Here is a 23,187-nt window from a genome sequence, read left to right on the forward strand (position 1 = left end):
GTTGTCTGGGGGAGAGTTTGGGGATCATGCAGTAGGAGTCAGCAGTAAAGGCTGCCCAAAATATGCAAGAGAGCAGACAAATACAAATGCAAAAGGAGAACTGTCTATTCATTTCCTTAGCCTACTTTTTGATGGTATTGCTTTTTTTTTTTCTCTTGTTAATTTGTTTGTGTTCCTTGTAGATTCTGGATATGCATCCTTTGACGGATGTATAGATTGTGAAGACTTTCTCCCACTCTGTGAGTTGTCTGTTTACTCTGCTGACTGTTCCTTTTGCCATGCAAAAGCTCTTTACTTTAATTAAGTCTCACCTATTTATCTTTGTTTTTGTTGCATTTGCTTTTGGGTTCTTCATCATGAAATCTTTGCCTAAGCCAATGTCTAGAAGATGGCCAAAAGCATGGAAAAGTGTCCAACATCACTAATGATTAGGGAGATGCAAATTAAAACCACAATGTGATACCACCTTACTCCCTCAAGAATGGCCATTATAAAAAAAAATTGATGTTGGGGTGGATGCGGTGAAAAGGGAACACTTCTACACTGCTGGTGGGAATGTAAACTAGTACAACCACTATGGAGAACAGTGGGGGAGATTCCTTAAAGAACTAAAAGTAGAACTACCATTTGATCCAGCAATCCCACAACTGGGTATCTACCCAGAAGAAAATAAGTCATTATACAAAAAAGATACTTGCACAAACATGTTTATAGCAGCAAAATTCGCAATTGCAAAAATGTAGAACCAGCCCAAATACCCATTAGTCAATGAGTGGATAAAAAAACTGTGACTGATATATTGATGTATGTATGTATGTATATGTATATATATGTGTGTATGTATATATACACATACATATATATTTATACACACATACATATGATGGAATACTACTCAGCCATATAAAAGGAATGAAATAACAGCATTTGCAGCAACCTAGATGGGATTGGAGACTATTATAGTAAGTAAAGTTACTCAGGAATGGAAAACCAAACATCATATGTTCTCACTCGTAAGTGGGAGCTAAACTATGAGGAAGGAAAGGCATAAGAATGATACAATGGACTTTGGGGACTCAGGGGGAAAGGGCAGGATGTGGGTGAGGGATAAAAGGCTACAAATTGGGTTCTGTGTATACTGCTCTGGTGATGGGTACACCAAAATCATCACTAAAGAACTTATTCATGTAACCAAATACCACCTGTCCCCCCAAAACCTATGGAAAAAAATGCAAAGGGAAAGCAGCTCTGGAGAAAAGGGGCAGAAGATTAGGGAAAAGTCAGAGGAGAAATTATCCTGGGTGAAGTCCATATGAAGTGACTGATAAGGCAAAGTATGTGTTTTCATTTCCTATAATAATCAAACAATTATTTTTAATTCCCATTTTAAAAATGTTTAAATCATTCTCATTTACAGAATATTACCCTGGGAATTATACTTTCATTCGACTTTCTTTTAGTCAAAAGTATAATCACTTAAGTTATTGCAATTCCTTAAAGTCAAATTCAGAAATAATCCAGAATTTTTTTTGAAGAAAAAGAAAAGTTCTCAAGTCTCTTACTGTGGTTCTAGATGTTCAGTAGCAGTTCTCTTTGAAAGCTGAATCTACCTTGGCAGGTAACCCATCATTATTTTCAGGATGGTGTCTGGTGTAGCGTGAGGGGGAATCTAGCAGATAGTCTCTTGGCTATAGATCTGGTAGGCCAGGCAAATTCCTAGACAGAAAGAAGTGTCTCTGGGGCGATTAGTAAATGCTTTCTGAATGAACAAGAGGAAAAAGAAACCCTTGTCTCAGCAACTGTCCCCTTGGATCCACAACAAAGAATCTTGAATTCAAGAAAACACCTAAAGGAACAAAAACTTGCAGGTGAGGGGAGAGTTTGGGAGAGAGGGGAAAGATTTCATGCTTGCATGAAGGCTCACCCTTTGATGAAAGAAGCTATGCGGAGTTCTCTCCTCCAAATGCTCTCTTGAAAAAGCTACAAATTATCTGATAAATTCTGACTTATTCTCTAGTGACTTTAACCTTCTTGTAATGGCAGGCAATCCATTCACCCAGTGCTGAATCATTAAATTTCTCTTCTCTCAGTTCTTCTTCTATAAATTATATTTTCTCTAGAGGTGTTTAGCTTTCCACCGCCTGCCTCCAGACTTACTTTGCCTGATGACGCTCATAAAAGCTAACATCTTTTAAGAGTCTAGGCCATCATATTCTCTTTTAACATAGTTAAACTTTCCAAGAATTTCACATTTCCTTTCAATTGGTTTAGTACATTCTTTCATGTAGTTGGCATTTAAATGAGTGAAAACTTCTGTTCAAAGCAAGAGAACCATAAAACATTCAATAATTGCTCTCCAAGGAAATCCACAGAGACGGAGACTCAGACTTATGTTTTTCAGGCAACACTGCCACACCTTACACAGCTTCCCCAGGAGGGACTCCAGGCACGGCTTCAAGTAGTTCAAAGCTTCTTTATGGTCCCAAAGTCCTCCACAGAGCCGCCTCTGGCTGCTATCCCCTAGACCACACAGACCACAACAAACCACATAAGAACACCTGTCAGCATTTCACCCAGAACCAAACCTCGTAGCCAGAGGTACACTCACATTTAAAGATCCCAAGATAGCTAGATTTCCCATAGAAATCTGTGTTTCCTCAACAACAGTTCCTATACAGAAATAAGAAGGTATATGTCCTAAATAGTTTTAGTTTGCCAAAGGTATTTTCTCACTTTGATTCCTTAATCTGTGTCCCAGTTGCTTATTTTGTTGTAGCACTATACAAATGAGTCTTTATATTCATATAAAATGGAGTTTTATTTCTATGGGTACCACTTAATTTCATCTTCTTCCATATGAATTGCACCCCTTTACCTGGCCACCTTCCATTAGGTAGCTAGAGGGAGGTAGAATTCAGCTCCATCAGGAAGAATGCTTTAATGTTGCAAGGTCCCATGGTGAAATAGACTCATGGCATAAGTAAGTTCTCTGGCATATGCCCCAACTACCAGAGATCCACGTACCCGAAATCCAGGTTGAGACACCTCTGCCTCATTAAGAGCTGTCCTATGGGACCAAGCCCCTACATTGGGTACAATTTTCCACTATGCATTCACAGATCTCCCCCATTCTGGGCCTCTGGAACTAATGTCACATTTTTAGATGTTCTCTTGCTCTCCTGCGTTTCAGACCCAGTGATTGCTACTGGTTTCTTAAATCCATTCTCAAGACGATAATTCTTTTTTCTTTTGTTCATTTATTAAAAACATTTTAATTAAATTTATAGAGTGTGACAAGTACTCTTCTAGGTCTTGGAAGTATAACAATGGACAAAATATACGGAGTCCCTCATCTTATGATGCTTACATAGTAGGAGGAGGCTGGTCACAAATAAACAAGTAAACAGACATATGAATAATAAGGCGTTTATCAGTACTAATGCAGAAATGCAAATCAGAGTAGAGTTAAAGATTAATGGGCTGGGTGTTTTAGACAGTTATGAGGGAAGGCCTGTCTGATGACACTTGAGCAGATGTGGTGGTGGGAAAGGGAGACATTCAAGTTTTTGCAGAACAGGCATTCCAGACTGAGCTAACAGCAAATGCAAAGACCCTGAGATGAAAGTATGTTTGGGATCTTTGATGAACAACTCTCAGGATCCTGGTCAACCATAGCTCAGACCCAATCAGCTTCTATCTTGGGCATATCCATTATAGTCACCAAGAAGGGGAAGGAATGGAGTCCTGATGCCAAAAAGGAGAGGCTGGACAGTTTCTTGTTACATAGTATGAAGAAAGAGATTCCAGTACTGAGTAGGTGGCTGGGATTCTTAACATTCACACCTCAGTTCCATGATTCTGTGCAAGCATATATATGTGTCTATATCCAGGTAACCTACCAGTATAACTAAGTCAAATGAGACTTGAAAAACATATTTAACCAGTAGTGATAATAGTAGTGTTATCTTTATGTTTGAGAAAGGTAGACATTATCACCATTTCCCAAGTATTTGCATGAAAATAAAATCATGCAGACAAAGAGGGTTGAAGTTTAATTTTTACAGCAAAGTTTTGATGTATTGATCAAATTCTTTCATTTTCCCACCTCTTGCTATGTTTCTGAATTCTACGGTTCATGGATCAGCAAAGACTAAAGGTGATATTCTGAAAAAGACTTGACAAAGTTTTCAAATTATTAGCATATTGAGTCATATTTTCAACTTCTGGTTTAAGTCTCAATTTTTTTTTTTAAGGAGGTGATATGGTTTGGCTGTGTCCCCACCCAAATCTCTTCTTGAATTGTAACTCACACAATTCCCATGTGTCATGGGAGGAGCCCAGTGGGAGGTGACTAAATTAAGGGGTGGATTTTTTCCTGTGCTCTTCTCACGATAGTTAATGAGTCTTACGAGATCTGACGGTTTTTAAAAAACAGGAGTTTCCCTGTACAAGCTCTCGTTTCCTGCCATCATCCACGTAAGATGTGACTTGCTCCTCCTTGCCTTCTGCCATGATTATGAGGCTTCCCCAGCCACGTGGAACTGTGAGTTCTCCATTAAACCTCTTTCCTTTGTAAATTGCCCAGTCTCAGGTATGTCTTTATCAGCAGCGTGAAAATGGACTAATACAGAAGGTAAGAGTGTTATTCAGTATTTTAAAGCTTGACATCTAAGTGATTCTAAGGGCTATGTGAAGTGATATAGCCCTTATAGGTGTACGTCATGGGTATATCAAAAATAATGAATGATAATGGCAGCTACATTTTCATTGGTCATGTTGTAGACTCTGTGTTAAGGCAAGTAATTTATTTATCCCATAAAAACATCACTGTGGGAGGGGTACTTTTATTATCTCCACATCACAGATAAAAGATCTGAGACTTAATAAGAGTAAGGAATTGGTATTGACATCACAAAGCTAGTGGATTGGATGATGAATGGTGTTTCAATATTTTCAGTCAGGGCCCTTGCCATATATGCTGTTCCTGCATTTTTACACCAGTGTAGGAAAGTTAGGATGTATCCTTTGTGGAAAGAGCAGGGCTGGGACTAGGGTCAGATGAGAGCTCAGACTAGAACCTAGCTCCATCTGATGCTCCAGTCCAATCCCTTAACCATCACATGATCCTGCTTTCAGAGCAGGGAAGGATAATTAGAGTATTTAAGAATCAGGGTTCTATTTATGGTACCATCAAGGAGAAAAATCATTGGTTAGTATAAAAAAGACTTCATGACTTCATTAAAATTAGCAGGTAAAATTCATTTATTTTGGAATTCATTCCTTAAGGTTCAAGATGGCAAGAAGCTAAACTGAAAAATAAATCTCTACCAGTATGTTTACAGATGAACACTCTCCCTAGGTAACATGGGTACCACCTGATCTCAATATTACAGCTGATTGTTGTCTAACTTCAAAGTGTTATTCTAATGTGAGAATATCAGGCCATGGAGGAGGAGAAGATAGAGTGCAGTGAGGGGTTATACGGGCAGGGATGGATGGGAGGATGGGGACGCAATCTCTGCAGTCGTTTGTAGGTAACAGCAGTTACATAAGGCATGAATTTCAATGCGCCAGAAATTCATTGCTCAAGCTAGTATTTGTGGAGTTCCCTTGTTCCCTCTTCTTGGTGTGGGGGTTGTTTTGCAGTCAAGTGTAATGAAATCAGCACTGGTTTAACAGGCTGGAAACTGCCTGTTATCCCAACCTCTTCAATCACCAGTTGTGGAACCCTGGACAAATCACTTAACCTTGATGGACCTCAACTTTCTTATCTAGAAAAATTAGACAATTTAAAAATTAGACTATCCCTTCAAACAATTCTGTGAATCAAGGAGAATTTACGGCTTTTGCCATTTATTAAGTCCTCTCATTATTTTTTTCTCTTGCTAGAATGTGAATGTTTCCAAAGTACATCGTATAGTAGGTAGCTCTTCAAATGAGCTCAGAAAAAATATTTGTTCAATGACTGAATATACATGAGGACTGATGGCCAAAGGACCCTAAGATATATCAACTGAGCTCTATTTTAAGATGGAAAGCAGTGTTCATCCTTTTCATATGATAGCAATATTTACCAAATATTTATTAATGAAAAGAAATTGCTTCTATTTGAAATTATAGCTAAAAGTAAATTGTAAAATAATACATAAAGTTAATCCTACCTTTATAAAAATAATAAATGTAAATGTTAATGGACTAAAAAACTTGAAGAAATATACACCAAACAACTGATAGTGGTTTTCTGGGAAAGAGGTTAGGGCAGAAATATGAGTGATATTTACTTTCTACACTAAGCACCTCATTATATCTACATTTGTATTTTATCATATATGTGTAAAATTTATTTTACACATGTAATTGACTTAATTCATTTTTAATTGCTAAAATACATTAATTGTTTCAAACTAGCCTGGCCAGGAACTGTCTGTGTCACATATTACATGTCAATCCATGCAAAAAAACTAGACCCAAAAGATTATCTCAAACCTAGAGATATTCCCTTGCTTTTACTCTGCAGGAAAAAAAAAAAAAAAAAAACATACAGAGAGATAATGTTTTTTCCAGTTAATACAAGTGTGAATGAAAAGGTCTTTTTATTTTTTAGTTCCTGTGACCCCCAGGAGGGAAGGCTGTGGGCTGATTGTTAGAGCATTTGAGTGTGTGGGTTGCCTGGAAGCAATAGCTAGCAAAGGCTGAGAGATGGGAAAATGATAAAGCATGCTTGGCTTACAGAGCTGCTGAGCTGAACAGCAGTACTCTCACCCAGATATTATTCTTGTTAATTGTATCTGATTCCACTTGATTATGTATTTCATTGAATCTAAATGTTGGTGGCGGAGGTCATGGCTCCATGCCACTCATCAGAAACCTCAATAAAAAGGGCACCCCAGAACCCCTTGACAGAGAGCCACGCAAACACATTACCCTTCATTGTGACAGATTTGCTCCAGTAAATATGATCACCTTTTCTTCAGCCTGTGTCTGTAAGCATTTCTAGAACACTTGATGCTATAGTACCCAAAGAAAAAGCCCTTTCTAACATAATGGAGGCAATATAAAATATGGACTTTCATGTCATGTAAAAATTTATAACATTCACACAAACAGGGGATTTATTTCCTATGTGTATGCAGTTCTTCTCTCTGTTGTTACTGATGAATAGAAAAAGATAATATACCATATAATGAGGAAATAACAGCAGGATATGGAGTTGACTGCTGACATCCCATCCAGTTAACATGGACAAGCTGCTGAAGCTCTTATCTAAGACTTCATGGCATCATGGGTGGCAAGAAGGTTGTGGGGTGATCTGAAACTCTACACCTTTGAGAATAAGAAGGATTAAATAGGATAAGCATAGATTTTGACTCAGACCAGGTTTTCAGTCCAGCGGTAGCTTTGAGAGCTTAGGTAAGCTCTTGATTCAGCTTTCTGAGACTTAGTTTGTCCAGTTGTCAAATGGGGATACTGATACTTATTTTCCAGTGTGTTGTAGACATTAATAATCCATAGTAGTAGCTTGTATGGTACATAGGAGGCCCAGTCAAAATGTCTTCCATCTATCTCTTTTTATCCTTTCCATTCACGCTTTTTTTTTTCCTTTTTTTGGCAGAAATAGCCAAGCTCTGTCATTCTACCTTCTGACCTCAAATCTTTGTTCAAAACAGGCCAGCAGTGCTGTAAGCCAAGACCAGCCAAGTTTATAAGTGGAATAATTTTCGTCTCTTTTCTATCTTAGGTCTTGGGTCTTCAAAAAACTTAAAAATATGGAAGTATAGTAATAACTACATGTAAATGTATAAATTAAGGACTAGTCTAGATGATCTTTACATCATCCTCTAGCCCTGAGACAAAGAGATGAATATATAGATGATAGGCAGATAGGGCTTTTATTCAGTTTTTATTTTTATCCTTTTGGCCTTGCTTTTTCAATGAGAATATAACGTTTATATGACCAGAAGATTAGCCAGGTCATGAAATGCTTATTAGCAGTTCATACCACCATGATGAATGGTGGTTCCCTCCATATTTTCATTCAGGGCCCTTGCCATACACAGTGTTCCTGCATTTTTATGCCAGTGTAGGAAAGCTAGGATGTATCCTTTGTGGGAAGAGCAGGGCTAAGACTAGGGTCAGATGAGTGAGGCACCTGCATTGGGCACAAAATTTAAGGCATTCCAAAAAACTCAGCAATCAAAATAATATTTTAATGCAACATTTAAAAAAATCATAATGCAACATTCCATGATGAACACAACATAAAAATTTTAAATAAAGTCAGGAACCAATCCCACATTTGCTTCTCTCACCCCACCCTCACTCCATCCCAGGGCAGAATCTGAGTCTGAAATCAGAATATGGGAATTCCAGCCTCCATTCTGATATCACTTAACTACAGTAAGCAAAAGCCTCAGGCAAGTTGCTGCAGTACCTTAGTTCTCAGTTTCCTTGTGTCATGTCACTTGAAAGTCTGACTAGGTAAATTCTAATGAACCTTTGAACTTGAGACAATTCTATGATTTTCTACAATATGAAGTTGCTTTACCTGAAGTGTCATCAATGACTCAAAAGGACAAATTCGTTCAGTAATTAATTCACCTATTCAATCAAAAACGTTTACTGAACACTTACTATATGCCAAGCACTATGTTAGGCACAAAAAATACAAAGTTGGAGACTATTGAAACACATAGAAAGAGAAGCCAACATTGGTGTTAAGAGGTCAGCACAACTTCCCTAGAAAGCGACTCTGACCTAAAAACCCAAAGGAGTTAGGGGAAGGCAAGGATGGAATTCCAGAAAGAGGGAACGGCATGGACAAAGGCCTGAAGGTAAAAAGAAAAATCTCACTGGGGTAACTGTAAGTTTAGTTTGGCTGAAACATTAATAGGATGGATGGGGGGGAAAAGTCTTTGATTACAGCACAGTAATAGAAGTATTTGCCAGAGTGTAATGCAAAGACACAGAGTTATAAGTCAAACCTGGGTTGCAATTCCTGCCCTGCTGCCAAATTAGCTAGACGACAGAGTTTCCACATCCACTGAGATTCTATTTTAGAACACATGACAAATTTTTCCATGAGGGGAGGCATTTAATTTCCTATGGAATGTTGTAAATCTCACATTTGAGATATTTACAGTTTATGTCCCTCGGTGCCAAAGAGGTGCTGTAATTAATACAAGTAGTCATTTCCCTAAAACAATCTGCTAAACAGCTAAGTCCCTGTTGTCTGATGCCTATGAGCCTGAAGGTGCAAAGACCAGCCTAAACGCAAGCAAACTTTCATCTTCCCCAGGCAGGTGTGAGAAGTGGGCAACTAGGCAAGTGTTATTGGCAGGTACTCCCAGCACATGTCTACTCTACCTAGGTTTATGACAGCCGAGCCGGTCTGCTCCTGCCATATTTGTGTCTGCTGATTTAATTTCTGCACTTAGGAAGACAGGATTCGAGCCAACTATTTATAACCAACCCCCCCCGCCCCCAAATTTTTTAATGACTGCAAAAGCATACCATCTCTTGAGTCCTGAGCATAAAGTCAAAGCTTTATGTTTTTAACCTCACTGCTATCACCCATAACACTCTCCATTTATTAGGTACTTACTCTGTCCAACCTTTACAACTAACTCAGCTAATCCTCACAATCCTCTGCAATGGGTTCTACTATTGCTCCATCTTAAAAGCAGGAGTAATTGAAAGCACAGAGAAGTAAACCGTGTGCCCAAAGTCGCACAGTTTATAAGTGGCAGAGCCAGAATTAAGAATTCAATTAATTTAGAATTCTGAATTAATTCAGAATTAATTCACGTTAACAGCCTGTCTAACTCTAGAGCCTGTGCTCTCAACTGCTGTGCTACATAAACAAGTCAGGGTCATCAGACTGTATACCCAAGTGGTACCACTGAGGTATGGCACTCAGAGGCTCCTTAAGTTTCCAGGACACCCAAGGATCTGAATTCTCTGAGTTTCAGAGGCCTCACTTCAGTCATTTAGTTGTGGGGAAGAAGAGCATCTTCTGTATGTCCTCAAATCTATCTTTGCATGCTTTTGGGGAAAGGCATCCTTTTCTCCTCTCTCTCTCCTCTCCTGTTCTCATTTCACAAACCCCTTTGTTCTTAGACACTAACTCGTTCCAACTGCTCCCCCTTGATAAAAACTGCACTTGAGACTCACTGTACCTTCTCACTATACCTAGAGCCCCATAACTCTTTCCCCTGCTGGACTTCATAAATGACGGATAGTTATGCATTGCACGGGGTTTTTTTCCCTCCCATTCCCCACCGAAGTCTCTGAAATGGCTTCTGAACACACTGCTGTACTAAGATTGCTTTCCTAATGGTCACCAGAAAACTCTTTTTCATTCTCCTTTTTCAGTTCCCTACTTTCAACCTTTTCAAACTCCCCTCACTTAAAATCATCCTGGTAATTTATACATTTGGTTAAAGGAAATTGCTTGTACAACCATGAAAATGGGCTTTGAGACCTGACTCTGATACTTTGTAACTTGGTAGCTATGGACAAGCTACTGGGACCTCTCTGTTTCAGCTGCCTCAGCTGTGAAAAGGGAATAGGAGTCATAGGTGTTGTTGAGATTAAATAGGATTCCACATGGAGGCACTTAAACAAGTCCTGGCACAGTTGGGAGTGCTTCTGTGAAGTCTTTGCACTCCTCATGATTCCCTGAGGCTTTTGCTTTCATGCCAGTTCTTTTCCTTCTTGTCTGAGTATTCACTTCTTATGCTCTTTCCTGGGGCTTATTTCTCTCCTTAATCCCAACATTTTGCTAAATGCTGAAATTTAGTCTTTGGCTCTATGGTCTCCTCCTCTTCCCATCTTCTTCAGTAATAAAAATAATAGTTGACATTTACTATGAAATCACTAGATGCTGGGATCTGTACTAATGCTTTCCAAGGTGTTCTGGTGTCACACCAAAATCAATTTCTGCAAAACAGCATTAAGCCTTTTACTTTCCTGAGCTAACCTCCTTCCCCATCCCTCTGTCACCATCAATCCAGTTACCAATGGTCAAACCCAAAGTGCTATCTTTGATTTGCCTTCTGTTGCACCCCCTGTAGTCAATTTGAAAACAAACTCTGACTATATTTTTTTTCCCCATTCTGGCATCTCTTATTGGCATTTTCAGATTGAAATTCAACATGTTTGGGCTTGGTTCAGTAAGGGACCTAGTTCCTGGGTCTGCAGTGTTGATGGCTGGAACACATGATCTGGCCCTCATTCTAGGATGCCAAGATGCAATGAGCTCTTTAAGTGAGATCCTTATGAATTCTCTGGTGCAGATTATTTTTAAGGTTTTCACAAAGTATATTAAATCAGGAAATTCTGACAAGAAAGGGGGAAATTCTGACAAGAAAGGGGGAAAAGGGAATTTATACACACTGCCATTCCTACTATGTATCAGGAACTGTGCTAAATGCTGTTGCTTCCAAGATGCAGTGATGATCTCATTTTTTAAACATAAAGAAATATAATATCATGATGCTATTTCCTAGTGGCACTTCAGGGTACAGTTCTTCTTCATAGGGGCAGCTGAGAAAATGTGTTTTTTGTTTTGATTTGTGGCCTCCCTGGCACATTTTAACACTGACCTCCAAGTCAGTTGATCACCTTGGAGAAATGGAAGTCATGATTTATCTTCTACTATTCTAAAGCAGGAATCATCACCTCATGGCTGGATTTCTCATTCATTTATTTAATGATTCATTCAACAAATATTTATTGGGTCTCTACTCCATACCAGGCCTGTGCTAAATGCTGGTGATGCCACTGTGAATGCCTTACTCTCACAATACAAAATAGGCAACTACACAAGTGAATGCTGGGGAAGAAGAGGGTGATACAGGAGCACACAGAAGAAGGAAGACCCTTCTTATATTAGCAGGTTTTACTTTCTTCACTTGTCTTTCAGATACATCTCCTCTTGTCCACCCCTACTGCCACCACCCTCGTCATTTAACACCTATATTTCCACAATAAGTTCCCTGCCTCCAGTCTCACCACCTCCAAGTCATCCTCCACACTGTGGTCACAGTTGTCATTCTCTAATGCAAATCTGATCATATTTCAAACTTTCTCAACTTTCAAACAAACACCCCTAGCCTTCCCCATAAAACTGAAGTTCTTATGCTTGGATAGTTCCATTCACACTCGATCTCTCCTTATGTCTCTTGCTTGATGTAGTGCCACTGCACAAAACTAAGAACCCACATCTCTCGCTACAGCCACACAGAACTACTTCCAGGCCTTACAGAGATATTTCTGCCTGGAAAGCCCTTCTTTTCTCCTTGTCCTTGTTCAAGATTCAGCTAATGTCAAGCTCTCTGAGAAACCTTCTTGATCTTCTTACCCAACTTCCCAAGAAGATCAAGTTGGATGCCCTCCCTTTGTGCTTCCATGGCATTCTGGGCATATCTCTGAAAAACTCACTCTATAGCTCTAGTTGTTAATTAGTGTCACCCAAGTGCTGTTCACTCTCAATGGCTCTAACCACATGAGATGGCTTATTGTCACCCCAATTTACCAGGTACTCTCAAGTATTTCCTCTGCCTGGAATGTCCTTTCTATCCTTTCCTCCTTGGTAAAAGACTATTCATTTTTCTCAAAGATCATCTGCTCAAAATCCTCCAGGGAAAGGAAAAAATCACTTTCATGCCTGTCCTATTGGCACATGGTTTAACCTACAATTATAGCAGTTAATCAGATTGTATCATAGTTAAATACCTGTTTCCCTGATGATTGGGACCATTTTTTACTTTCTCACCCTTTTTTCCCAGCCTCCAGCATGTAACAAGTACTTATACATGTTTTCTGAATGTTGAGAAAATTCAGGAGTTGGGGATGAAGTGTACAGCATACACATTAAGAGCTCATAGTACAATACAGAACTATCCCGCTTCCTATTTCATGTGTGTTCATCTTGTATTTACAACTAGAACATGAACGCTTTGAGGGACAGAACAATGTTACATATTTTATATGACTCCCAGTGCTAAATACAGGATACGTAGTGAATAAATGCTTGTAAATAGAATCTAGAATAATCAAAATAAACTGATCTTGCAGATGAAGGAAGAGGAAATATATAGTAACAAAGCGAATAAAGAGCTCTAGTGAAAGCAAAAAGTATTCTTGATCTTTTCTTGCCAAAGTTTTCAAAAAAAAATGATGAGCATGTTCACCATGGGATAAAAAGGACATATGCTGACAATTATAGTTAAAGCCCCTCTATGCCAATTTCACTTGAAAATATTCCTGGAAAGGTCTTTAATTCCCTAGTTATTTGAAAATAAAACACTCAAATTTCTATCTTACTGAATACCTTTGAAATCATAAAAGTGAAACCACTTTAATAATAAGCATCCCTTTCCCAATTCCTCCCACCCTTCTTTTTTTTTTTTTTTTTTTTTTTTTCCTTTCTTAAAAAAGATTTTCACCTTTGGCTATGCTTACTCATGAGTCAAAATCACTTTCATAAGTGATTTCTCAATTAATCTCACAAATATCATGCTTTCTCCCACTTCAAAGAAGTCACAAAATGTTAAAGATAAAAAGGTCCCCATCTCAAGCAGCAGACAGACTCCCCAACCTGTAGTCTCAAAGTGAAGAGAAGCCCCACCCCCACCGGTGAGGAGCAGCAGTCACACGTACTGGGTCTGAGCTTCCGGAGTTTACTTCTGTCAGTATCAGCTTGGCTTCCAGATTCCCCATACACTTTTCCTAAGAATCCAGGGCTCCCGACATGCACAAGAGCCAAAAATCTACCTGTCTGCCTGCCCATCCCACCTTCCAGGTACAACCAACACGTCAAGATGGAGACACTTTCACACGAGGCACTTTCTAGACCTAAACAACTAATTTGTAAGTATGCTAAACGTTATCCCAGGAATAGTGAAGTTTTTTACGCCACAGATGTGACATTCCAGACCCCTCAAAACTAGAGTCCCACCAGATGAATAGGAGCTGCCAAGCATACAAGTGGAAGGGGCATAGAAATTCAGTGGATGATGCAGTGTACCTCCCCTCCAGTCAACCTCTTCCTGCCTTCATTAACCTCTAGTCACACCTCTCCTAAGTGACCATTATTTGTCCCTCTTCTCTCTCCCTTTGTCCCAGTCCTGGACTCCTCACAGGCTGACCCAGTCTCCGCTGTTTCAAAAGGCCATTCGATTTGATGCTTTTCCCGGGTGCAGTGGGTGCACTGCTCTCTGAGATCCCGCCCCAGTAGGGCTGGCATTTTAGGAAATCCTTTTCTCAGGACCTTTCCATTGGTCCGAAGAGAGATTCAGAACCGTGCCTGTCCACCAACTAGATAGCACACAGCAGAGAATCTCTCCCAGGAAAGAGGTTGAAAGGAAAAATCGACATCCCCACAAAGAAAAATAATAACCCAGAATCCTCCACATATTCCACATGTGTGTGTCATAAAACCCTTGGGAAATGGGTTGGGAGAGGATAAAGCCCCGTCTTCCCACTGCCGCCGCCGCCACAGCAGTCCCTGTCCAGCTCCCAGCGCTGCCGCGGTGGTGTGCGTGAAGACAGCACCTTCCCCCGGGAGGAGATATCCTGGCGCCCTGCGTTTCTAGGTGGTGATTATGGCAAGCCTTTCAGTAACTCATCATTTATCCCCGCACTGACCCGAGCCTCACCCCGGCGCCTTTGGCACTGGAGCTCGATGAGAAAGCCGAAGGCTGCCCCTCCAATTTTCCAGGTGACACCCACCTGCCCCCCACCCCACACACACACCCCACTATGCTCCTAGGACGCAGCGGGGTGGAAGGGAAGGATGACAGGTGCCCGTGCCTGAGGGAAAATCAACGGCAACCCTTACAGCTTGGGGTGAGATATTCCAACCCCCGCCCGGGTGGGAGGACTTGACATCAGCTACCTGCAGGGCGCCCCCGCCTGCACACCCACCCAATGCGTGCAGGCTTGCGTTGCAGCCCGGAATGCAGTCAGGAGGGTGGAACGGGACGGAGGGAGCCTCCACGCCCCCTTTGTCTCCACGTTTCCCAGATGACATAGAAGGAAAGTTTACGAGCAGGGAGGTGGTAGCTTTCTGCTGGGTCAATCTGACACCTCGCAGGAGGCGACCCTCCCTGGGTTCGTCCTCTCCTCTGCACTGCCCCGGCGCCACCTTCATCTGCACCTCGACACCCACAAGCAAGGCATGGGACACCTGCGCCGCCGAGTCCAGCCGCCGGGTCCAGACTGCCCGGCGCTGCCCCACTGCCCCGGCACAGCGACTTCCCCAGCGGCCTGGCTGCGGGCGCCGCACTCACCTCCCGCAGCGGAACGTCCTCCAGTGCGCCCTACTGGGCCGTCCGGCTCCCGGGAGCGAGGTGCATTCAGGCGGCGGCCCGAGACACGCTCTCCCGGCGCTGCTGCATTCTGTCTGCGTGGAAGAGCCAGCCGGCGAGCGCGCGGCGCGGGCGTGTACGAGTGTGTATTTGTGCGAGTGTGTGCGCGAGTGTGTGTATGTGTGTGTGTCAGTGTGTGTGCGCGCGCCCGTGGGGCGGAGGTGCGCGGGATCACAGATCCCGCTGGGCGCCCATCCCGCGCTCTGCCTCCTCCGCTGCCTCCTCCTGGCGCTGCCGCCTGCACGGGGTCCAGGTTTCCGGATCTCCTGTTTGTTTAATGAAAGGAAAGAGCAAAAGGCTGGCGCGGAGGGGGCGGAGGAGGGGAAAGGAGGGGAGGGTGCCGGGCTGCGCGCATGCTCAAGAGAGACTCAGTTCTGGCTCCAGAGCCCAGGCAGAGCAGAGAGAGTGAGCTCGGGGTAGAGGCGAGCCAGCCAGATTGCGTCCAGCCGTAGTCGCTCCGCGGGGTTCCCAGAAGGCAGCGGGGAAACCCCGCCGCAAAGGTGCGCCCTGCTCGGGGACTCCGCGGCGCATGCAGCGCTGGAAGCCAGTGGTGGGATCCCCACCCATCCTTGGAGACCGCTTCTGCCTTGAGTCCTGGGTAACGTGGGGCTGTCCTCTCCCGATGTGGTTTTAGTGCTGGTGCGGGCGTTCCTGTGGGCCATTCTCTTGCGTGTACTCTGCGGGCAACCGAGATGCGTCTCCGCAGAGGTCCAGGAGGAACCACAGGCTGCAGGTCGCCCCCAACTAAAATGAGTTTCCTGATGTGTGCTTCTTTCTTCCCCTCCCAACTTCCACTCCTTTAAGAGCAAGAAAAAGCAACGTCCAGTCGGGTCCCACAACAGCTTCAATGGGGTGAGGGCGAGGAGGGGGATAGCGATAACTCTTCCAAACAACAAAGGAGGAGTGGAAGGAAGGTGAGTCTCTGAGGACTCCATACTCAGCCTCCTTTGGTGACAGGGTTAAATGGAAGAGATATTTGCCCTATTCAAGAAGGCAAAAAAAAAAAAAAAAAAAGAACAATGGGTTCATTGTCCCCTTGCCTAGAATGCCAACGCAATTGTAGGTCTTTGTGAGGTCTCTTGGCTACTTGGTAAAGTGGAAGAACTGTCAACTCGAAAAGAGTCCAGTAAGAGAACCTGAGCCTGCGATGGCACAGTAACCTGAGGCCAGGGGAGATGGCAGGTGAGTCTTTGCAAGTGGAGTGGAAACTTCTTGGATGAGATTGTTCTACGACCAAAACAGAATGGTTAGGATCCATTCAAGAGCTTCTATTTTCAATATCTTCCCTGTTTAATCGCTCTGTCTCCCCACACACCACGCCCCATTTTCTCTCCTACAGAAGAAAAGACATCCTAAGCCGGAAACTCCCTGTAAAGAGATTTCTACCTCCTTTTTATTCATTTTCTGTCCCTCCAGAAAAGGATCACCTTTGGTCCCCTCTGCTTTGGAGGAATAGAGGGCAGCCTGCCTTGTGCAAATCTTTTCCAAGCTTTCATTAAAGATCACCTCTAAGCATTTCCACTATACAGTGGAAGCGAGCAGATGCCTTCTTGCTGAACTCTGACCCACTTCCCATTCATCTTCCCAATAATAATGCCAAGTGACACTCGAACAGCAGGACAATTAGATCAAATCCTAGAGCACACCCGGAGGGGAAAAAACAGCATGTCTAAATACCACCAACAAAAACAAAGTTCAGGAGAACAGACTTAGAGGAAGGAAAGAAAAAGGGGAGTTCTTAAAAAGAGAAAGTGCCCTGGGTGTAGCGGCAGGTTTCTTTTCTCAGTAGATTCTTGAAAGGAGTAGAATTGCAGCATCTCTTTGCTTAAAGGACAAGTGAGAGTGAGTCTCCATCCACCAGGTAGGGGAGATCAGGTTCTCCTGAAGAGCAGCAAAGCCTCTATAGTGAATCATGTAGGGTATTTGGAGCTCCTCCTTCCATGCCTGTTTATATCAGGACTTCCCTTTGGTGCTGGGCTTCTTGGAAGGTATCCAAGATAGATCTGCCTTGTTGTCACATTCCCCTCAGAACAGTAAACAGTGTTTACTCGAATTGCAAGGTGTTAGTATTGGTGGGACCAATTGCTTCCTTGAGGCAAGATAGCCATTCTCTTTGCCCTGGTGCTTAAGCACAAGGTGAGTGAGAGCTTTGAATTCATGAACTAAGAGGGGCTGGGGTTTACAGTTCACTCAGTAGGAGACACTTCCTCCTACAGTGATAAGTATACAGGGTTGCCTGGCCAAGAAGCCCACTCTATCTGAGCCTGGCCTTGGGTGAGAGGGGCCATCTCTAAGCAGAGGGACCTGTTCACCATCTCAAAGCAGAAAGTAGCACCCAACAAGGTCAAGGGTGAAGGAGAATATTTAAATGCAGAATTGCAAATAAAGTGAAATCTCTTATGGTGTGTCTGCTAGGAGATGGTGAATGAGCAGTTCTGGAAGAGATTTTTACTGTTTGGGGACAGTAGGGAAAACACAGGGACATTAAGTGAGATGATGTACATAAAGCACTTAACATAGTGCCTGCTGCATAACAAGCTCTCCAAAACTTGTAGCTCTTATTTTGGTTATTAATATTTTCATTATTGTGATAGTTTATTTTTTTAAAAAAGGCTAAGATCTTTTTTCCTTAGCTTAAACAAGCAAAACAGATAAAAGCCAAAAGCCTTCCAGGTTTTCCTTCTGGCTTCCTCCATCGCCCCCTCACTCATCACCCTGATCACTGATGTATTCAAATCCATGTAATGAAAAGCATGCTCTAAAGACGTGTGGCAGTGTGAATGGGGAATAGCTCCAACTCTCACCCTTCCACCCTCATATCTAGGCGTAAGTGTGAGATAGCTTTGTCTTTCAGTAATATGCCTCAAGCACTTTTTGCCACTCACGGCTCACAGTGATTAAGGACTCCTGCCTGGCAGGGTCTTTTGCTGTAACACCCAACCTACATTGGAACACCAAGCTTTCTATTTTCACTTTTTTTTTTTTTTTTTTGGCCTGCCTTCTAATTTTAGCTATCATATGTGTTACTCCTTCTAGGTAAACGAATGCCCAAAGTCAATTAATATGCACACATCTGCAGATGGTTTTGAGACAAATTAATGGTAAGAATTTCAGTGGTTGCCAGTATTTTTAGTGCTCCTTTATCACAGATTTCAGACTTAGTACTCATCTGCTCTACTTAAAGAATAATCCCTAAACTTTGTACTTCCTTCTACCAACCAAGCAACATACCTAATGGCCTTACTTCCTGTATCAGCAAAATAACGCAGCATTGTTGCCTGGATGTATATGAAATTACATATTTTTAAAGAAAACTAGCTATTAAATTTTCAATAGAACTAGCTATTCAAAACATAATATCCAAAAAATTCTATAATTAATAAAAACAAGTAATAGATGAAATGACTGAACATTAAATTCTCCAGAGTTATGGAAGCTATTGAGGCGTCTGGATTCTTAGAAAACTGTATTTTCTTATAGTTTTCTAAATGTCTACATATAGTTTTATAAGAAAACTATATGAAAACTGTATTAGGTTATATATAGGTGAAGTAATGTAAGTCTGTCATGATACAGTATGTGCAAAGATTCTGCTCTGAATATTTTCTAAGAAAGAGGAAACACACCATTTCCATTTGAATTGTATCCTACCTATAATTTTGGTTCTTTTCAAAAATCACCCTAATAAGACAAATAAATATAGAATGTTTTCTTCCTGTAGAAATTTCTTATATATAGTAATCTTTTCTGGTTCAATAAAAATGTCAGGTCATTAGTATAAGGGCTAAACTAGTGATTTCTTATTCCAAGAATCAAAGTGTTTCTGGAACTATCAAAAACTATTACAAGACTATCCCTATAGCCCTTTGCATATATTCTTACTGTAACTCTTAACATCAAGTTCTTTTTGTATGTCTGACTTGTCTCCCCTAGGTTGGATGTAAGCCATTCAAGAGCAGAGATTATTTCTTTTTTATGCTCCTAGTGCCTTGTGAAAATAAGAAAGATGTATCTGTTCAGTAAATGTTTAAGGAGTAAATGACTGAATACATTGCCAAAAATGAATTTATGTTGGTAACACGTTGACTTTGAAATAGACTACCAAGTACCATGATACTTGGCATTCCTTATAGATGATGAAGTCAGTAGACACTGTTTTGTGTGTGATTATCTATAAATGGGAGTTGAGATGAGAAAAGCAAATCAGGCTTCTGTAGATAGTTTTTATCCCCATGGAAACATATATATTAAGCCCATTCTAATTTTTCTGGTTTAGAAAGCGAATTAGTTTTGGCTCAGAGTGTACTATTATTCAAAGGATAGATTCATGCTGGCCAAACTAATCCACCAGCATAATGTTCTAATGTATTAAACTTTGCCCCTAAGTAGGACGAAATATTTGGGTCAATCATGGTTAGAACTCTTTTTTGTCATCAAGAAAATCCAAAAAGCAAAAAGGACCACCCCCAGAACTTTACCCCCAGGATTTCTATTATAGCTGTCTTGAATGAAAGGGTCTAGTAAGAAGCTGGTTCTGTTTTCATGGATGGGAATTTGGGTGATGAGGAGTTTGTGGGGCAGAGGAAGGCTTAACTATGAACAGTCTCATCTCTGATCAAAACTACTCTAAGACAGGGAAAGGAGGATGAGAGGACCAGGGGATTGACATCCTGTTTATCTTTTATCTTTCATTCATTCATGCACCTAATAAAAGAGTTTATTAAGAATGATCATCAGAGAGAGAGAGAGAGAGAGAGAGATCCCAAAATAGAAGCTGCAGTCTTTTATAGCCTAATCTCAGAAGTAACAGGCCATCACTTCTGCCACATTTTTTCAATCATACAGACCAACCCTAGTACTCTCCTCAGATCATCTTAATTTTATCTTAATTTTAGGGTGATTTATGTTTCTTGCTGGGACCCTGACTGATACAGATCTCAAGAATCTCTTTGTTATTTATGAACTCATCTCACCCACCTTGGACCTAATGCTTGTTGCTATTTCATATGCTGTGATTTCCATATACCATGGTTTATAACCTGGGTTAATGCCTCATATGGCCCAGCCCCCAGGATCTATGCACATGTGTTGCTGGAGCTCCCACCTAGTTTTCCATGTTTGTACAAGTAGGACCCAGATACCTATCATTGATTCCACCACTGTTTGATTCCACCTCATGGTGCTATCCCAGTTATCCCTCTCGGAAGCCTCACTGGCAATCATGAGAATTGTGATTCAACCTCTCTTGGACTTTACATTTTGTAGATATTCTACTGTTAGCTTTTCCCTTCTGTAGACTCTGCCCTAATCCAGGAAAGGTAGGTTTGCAAAAGCCTATCTATCTCTTTTTCTCAGTCTGTTCCATTCTGCCAACATGGAACCATTCACTCCCAATGGTTGATAAATAGCATGACATATGTCTTTATTTTTATCATCTTTAAAATGAGAGAGCTGAACTAAATTACTCAATCATCCTTCTTTTTTTTTTTTTTTTTTTTTTTTTTTTGAGACAGAGCCTTGCTGTGTCACTCAGGCTGGAGTGCAGTAGAAGGATCTCAGCTCACTGCAACCTCCCCTTCCTGGGTTCTTGTGCCTCAGCCTCCAGAGGAAGGCTTGGATTATAGGCATGCGCCACCACACCAGGCTAATTTTTGTATTTTTAGTAGAGACAGGGATTCGCCATGTTGGCCAGGCTGGCCTTGAACTCCTGGCCTCAAGCTATCCACTTGCCTCAGCCTCCCAAAGAACTGGGATTGCAGGGGTGAGCCACCACACCCAGCCCTCAATCATCACTTTTTAATAGTCTAGTCCAGGGGTCAATAAACTTATTCTGCAAAGGACCAGATTGTATACATTTTAGGCTTTGTGGGCCATATGGTCTCTGTCACAACTACTCTACTCTACAGCCACAGACAATGAATAAAAGAATAAGAATGGCTGTGTTCCAATGTATTTAAAAAAAAAAAAAAAAAAAACAGGTGGTGGACTGGATTTGGCCAACAAGGTATAGATTGCCAACCCTGAGTCTAATTCTTCATTTTCCACACTTCATCTCGGCATCAGCAATGTGTTGAGTAGAAGGAACTTGAATCTTGCTTTCTGTCCTGCCTGTAGGAAAATAATAAGAACCATGAAATTGGTGCAGGAAATCTTAGTCTGTTGTCGGTTTAGGGGCTCTTCATCAGCAAGTGTGGTTTTCACACTATCTTAAGAATGTATTCAGAAAATTATTTTTTTTTCCTTTTTGTAAGGCAATTGGCTGTGTTTTCCACATGGAACAGTGGAACCAAGGGCAGCTATACTATTTTTAACCTAAAACCAACTTTTGTAGCCCTAAAAGTTCAGCAAGAGGAATATTTTCAGGGAATATAAAAACAATAGTGTGACCATGATACTCCTATTAAAATGGGGCAGGTAAATACATTCTAATTATAACTAGTGCTTTAGGAAAACTGCCTCTAAAGATAAACTCAACCTCAATAAAACAAATACATTCTTATACAGGCCCTAGTATAGGAGCAACACTTCTGAGTTGAATTCACACAAGTTGAGCTGCTGTCTGAGCGTTTTTCCACATTCAGCCCAAGTTATGAAATTCAGCTTATCTAAAAATTTCACTCAAATTTCACTCTGAGTTACAAATTCAATGCAATCTCTATCAAAATTCCAACATCTTTTTTGCAGAAATAGAAAAATCCATTTTAAAATTCATATGAAATCTCAAGGTTATTTTTGGGAACCCAAATAACTTGACAATTAGACAAAGAGACAATTTAGAAAAAAAAAAAATTGGAGGTCTCAAACTCCCTGATTTCAAAACTTACTACAAAGCTAAACAAAATAGGGTAGTAGCAGCCTAAAAACAGACATACAGACTATTGGGATAGAGGACCCAGAAATAAACCCTCACAGATATGGTCAAAATTATTTTTGACAAAGTTGCCAAGACCATTCAATGGGGAAAAGACAGTTTTTTCAGCAAATGTTGTGGCCAACAGGCACAATAATGAAGTTGGACACTTATACCATATACACAGATTAACTCAAGATGGATCAAAAACCTAAACACAGGAGCAAAAACTACAAAACTCTTAGTGGAAAAGCTTCATGACATTGGATTTGGCAATGATTTCTTAGATATGACACCAAAAGTGCAGGCAACAAAAGAAGAAATAGATAAATTAGACTACATCAAAATTTAAAACTTCAAAGGACACTATCAACAGAGTAAAAAGGCAACCCATAGAATGGGAGGATACTTGCAAACCATATATATCATATGTCTGATAAGGTATTAATATCCGGACTATATAAAGAACTACAACTCAACAACAGGGAAAAAACCAACCCAATTAAAAAATAGGCAAAGGAGTTGAATAGACATTTCTCCAGAGAAGATATATGAATGGCCAATTTTTCACCATGAAAAAATGTTCCACATCACTAAGTAAATCAAAACCACAATGAAATACCACTTCATTCCCATTAGGATAGCTTTTATTTTTAAAAAAACAGGAAATAAGTGCTGACAAGGTTTGTAGAAACTGGGACCCTTGGTCCAATGGTGGGAATATAAAATGGTGCAGTCACTATGATCATTTTTCAAAGAATTAAACATAGAATTACCATAAGTTCCAGTAATTCCATTTTTTGGGTATATACCCCTAAAAATGAAAGCAGGGACTTGGACAGACATTTGGAAACCCATATGCATGCAGCATTATTCATAATAGCCAAAATGTAAAAGAAATCCAAGTGTCCATTGACAGATGAATGGATAAATAAAATGCAGCATATACATATACATACAATGGAA

General features: G+C 40.9%; 1 protein-coding gene across 2 annotated transcripts in view; it reads right to left on the minus strand.

Moving 5' to 3' along the window:
• LOC105546770 (lipid phosphate phosphatase-related protein type 1) overlaps positions 1 to 15,696 on the minus strand; it is a 309,015-nt gene extending 293,319 nt beyond the window's left edge. The window contains exon 1 of one of the 2 annotated variants that reach the window (XM_011990053.1): positions 15,294 to 15,696. The gene's annotated coding sequence lies outside the window, so the exon portion shown is untranslated. The remainder of the gene's footprint in view (positions 1 to 15,293) is intronic. The other variant, XM_011990055.1, reaches the window with a different exon arrangement.
• Between the last annotated feature and the right edge of the window lie 7,491 nt (positions 15,697 to 23,187).

This window comes from Mandrillus leucophaeus, unplaced genomic scaffold, assembly GCF_000951045.1.
Source record: "Mandrillus leucophaeus isolate KB7577 unplaced genomic scaffold, Mleu.le_1.0 Scaffold368, whole genome shotgun sequence".
NCBI lineage: Eukaryota > Metazoa > Chordata > Mammalia > Primates > Cercopithecidae > Mandrillus > Mandrillus leucophaeus.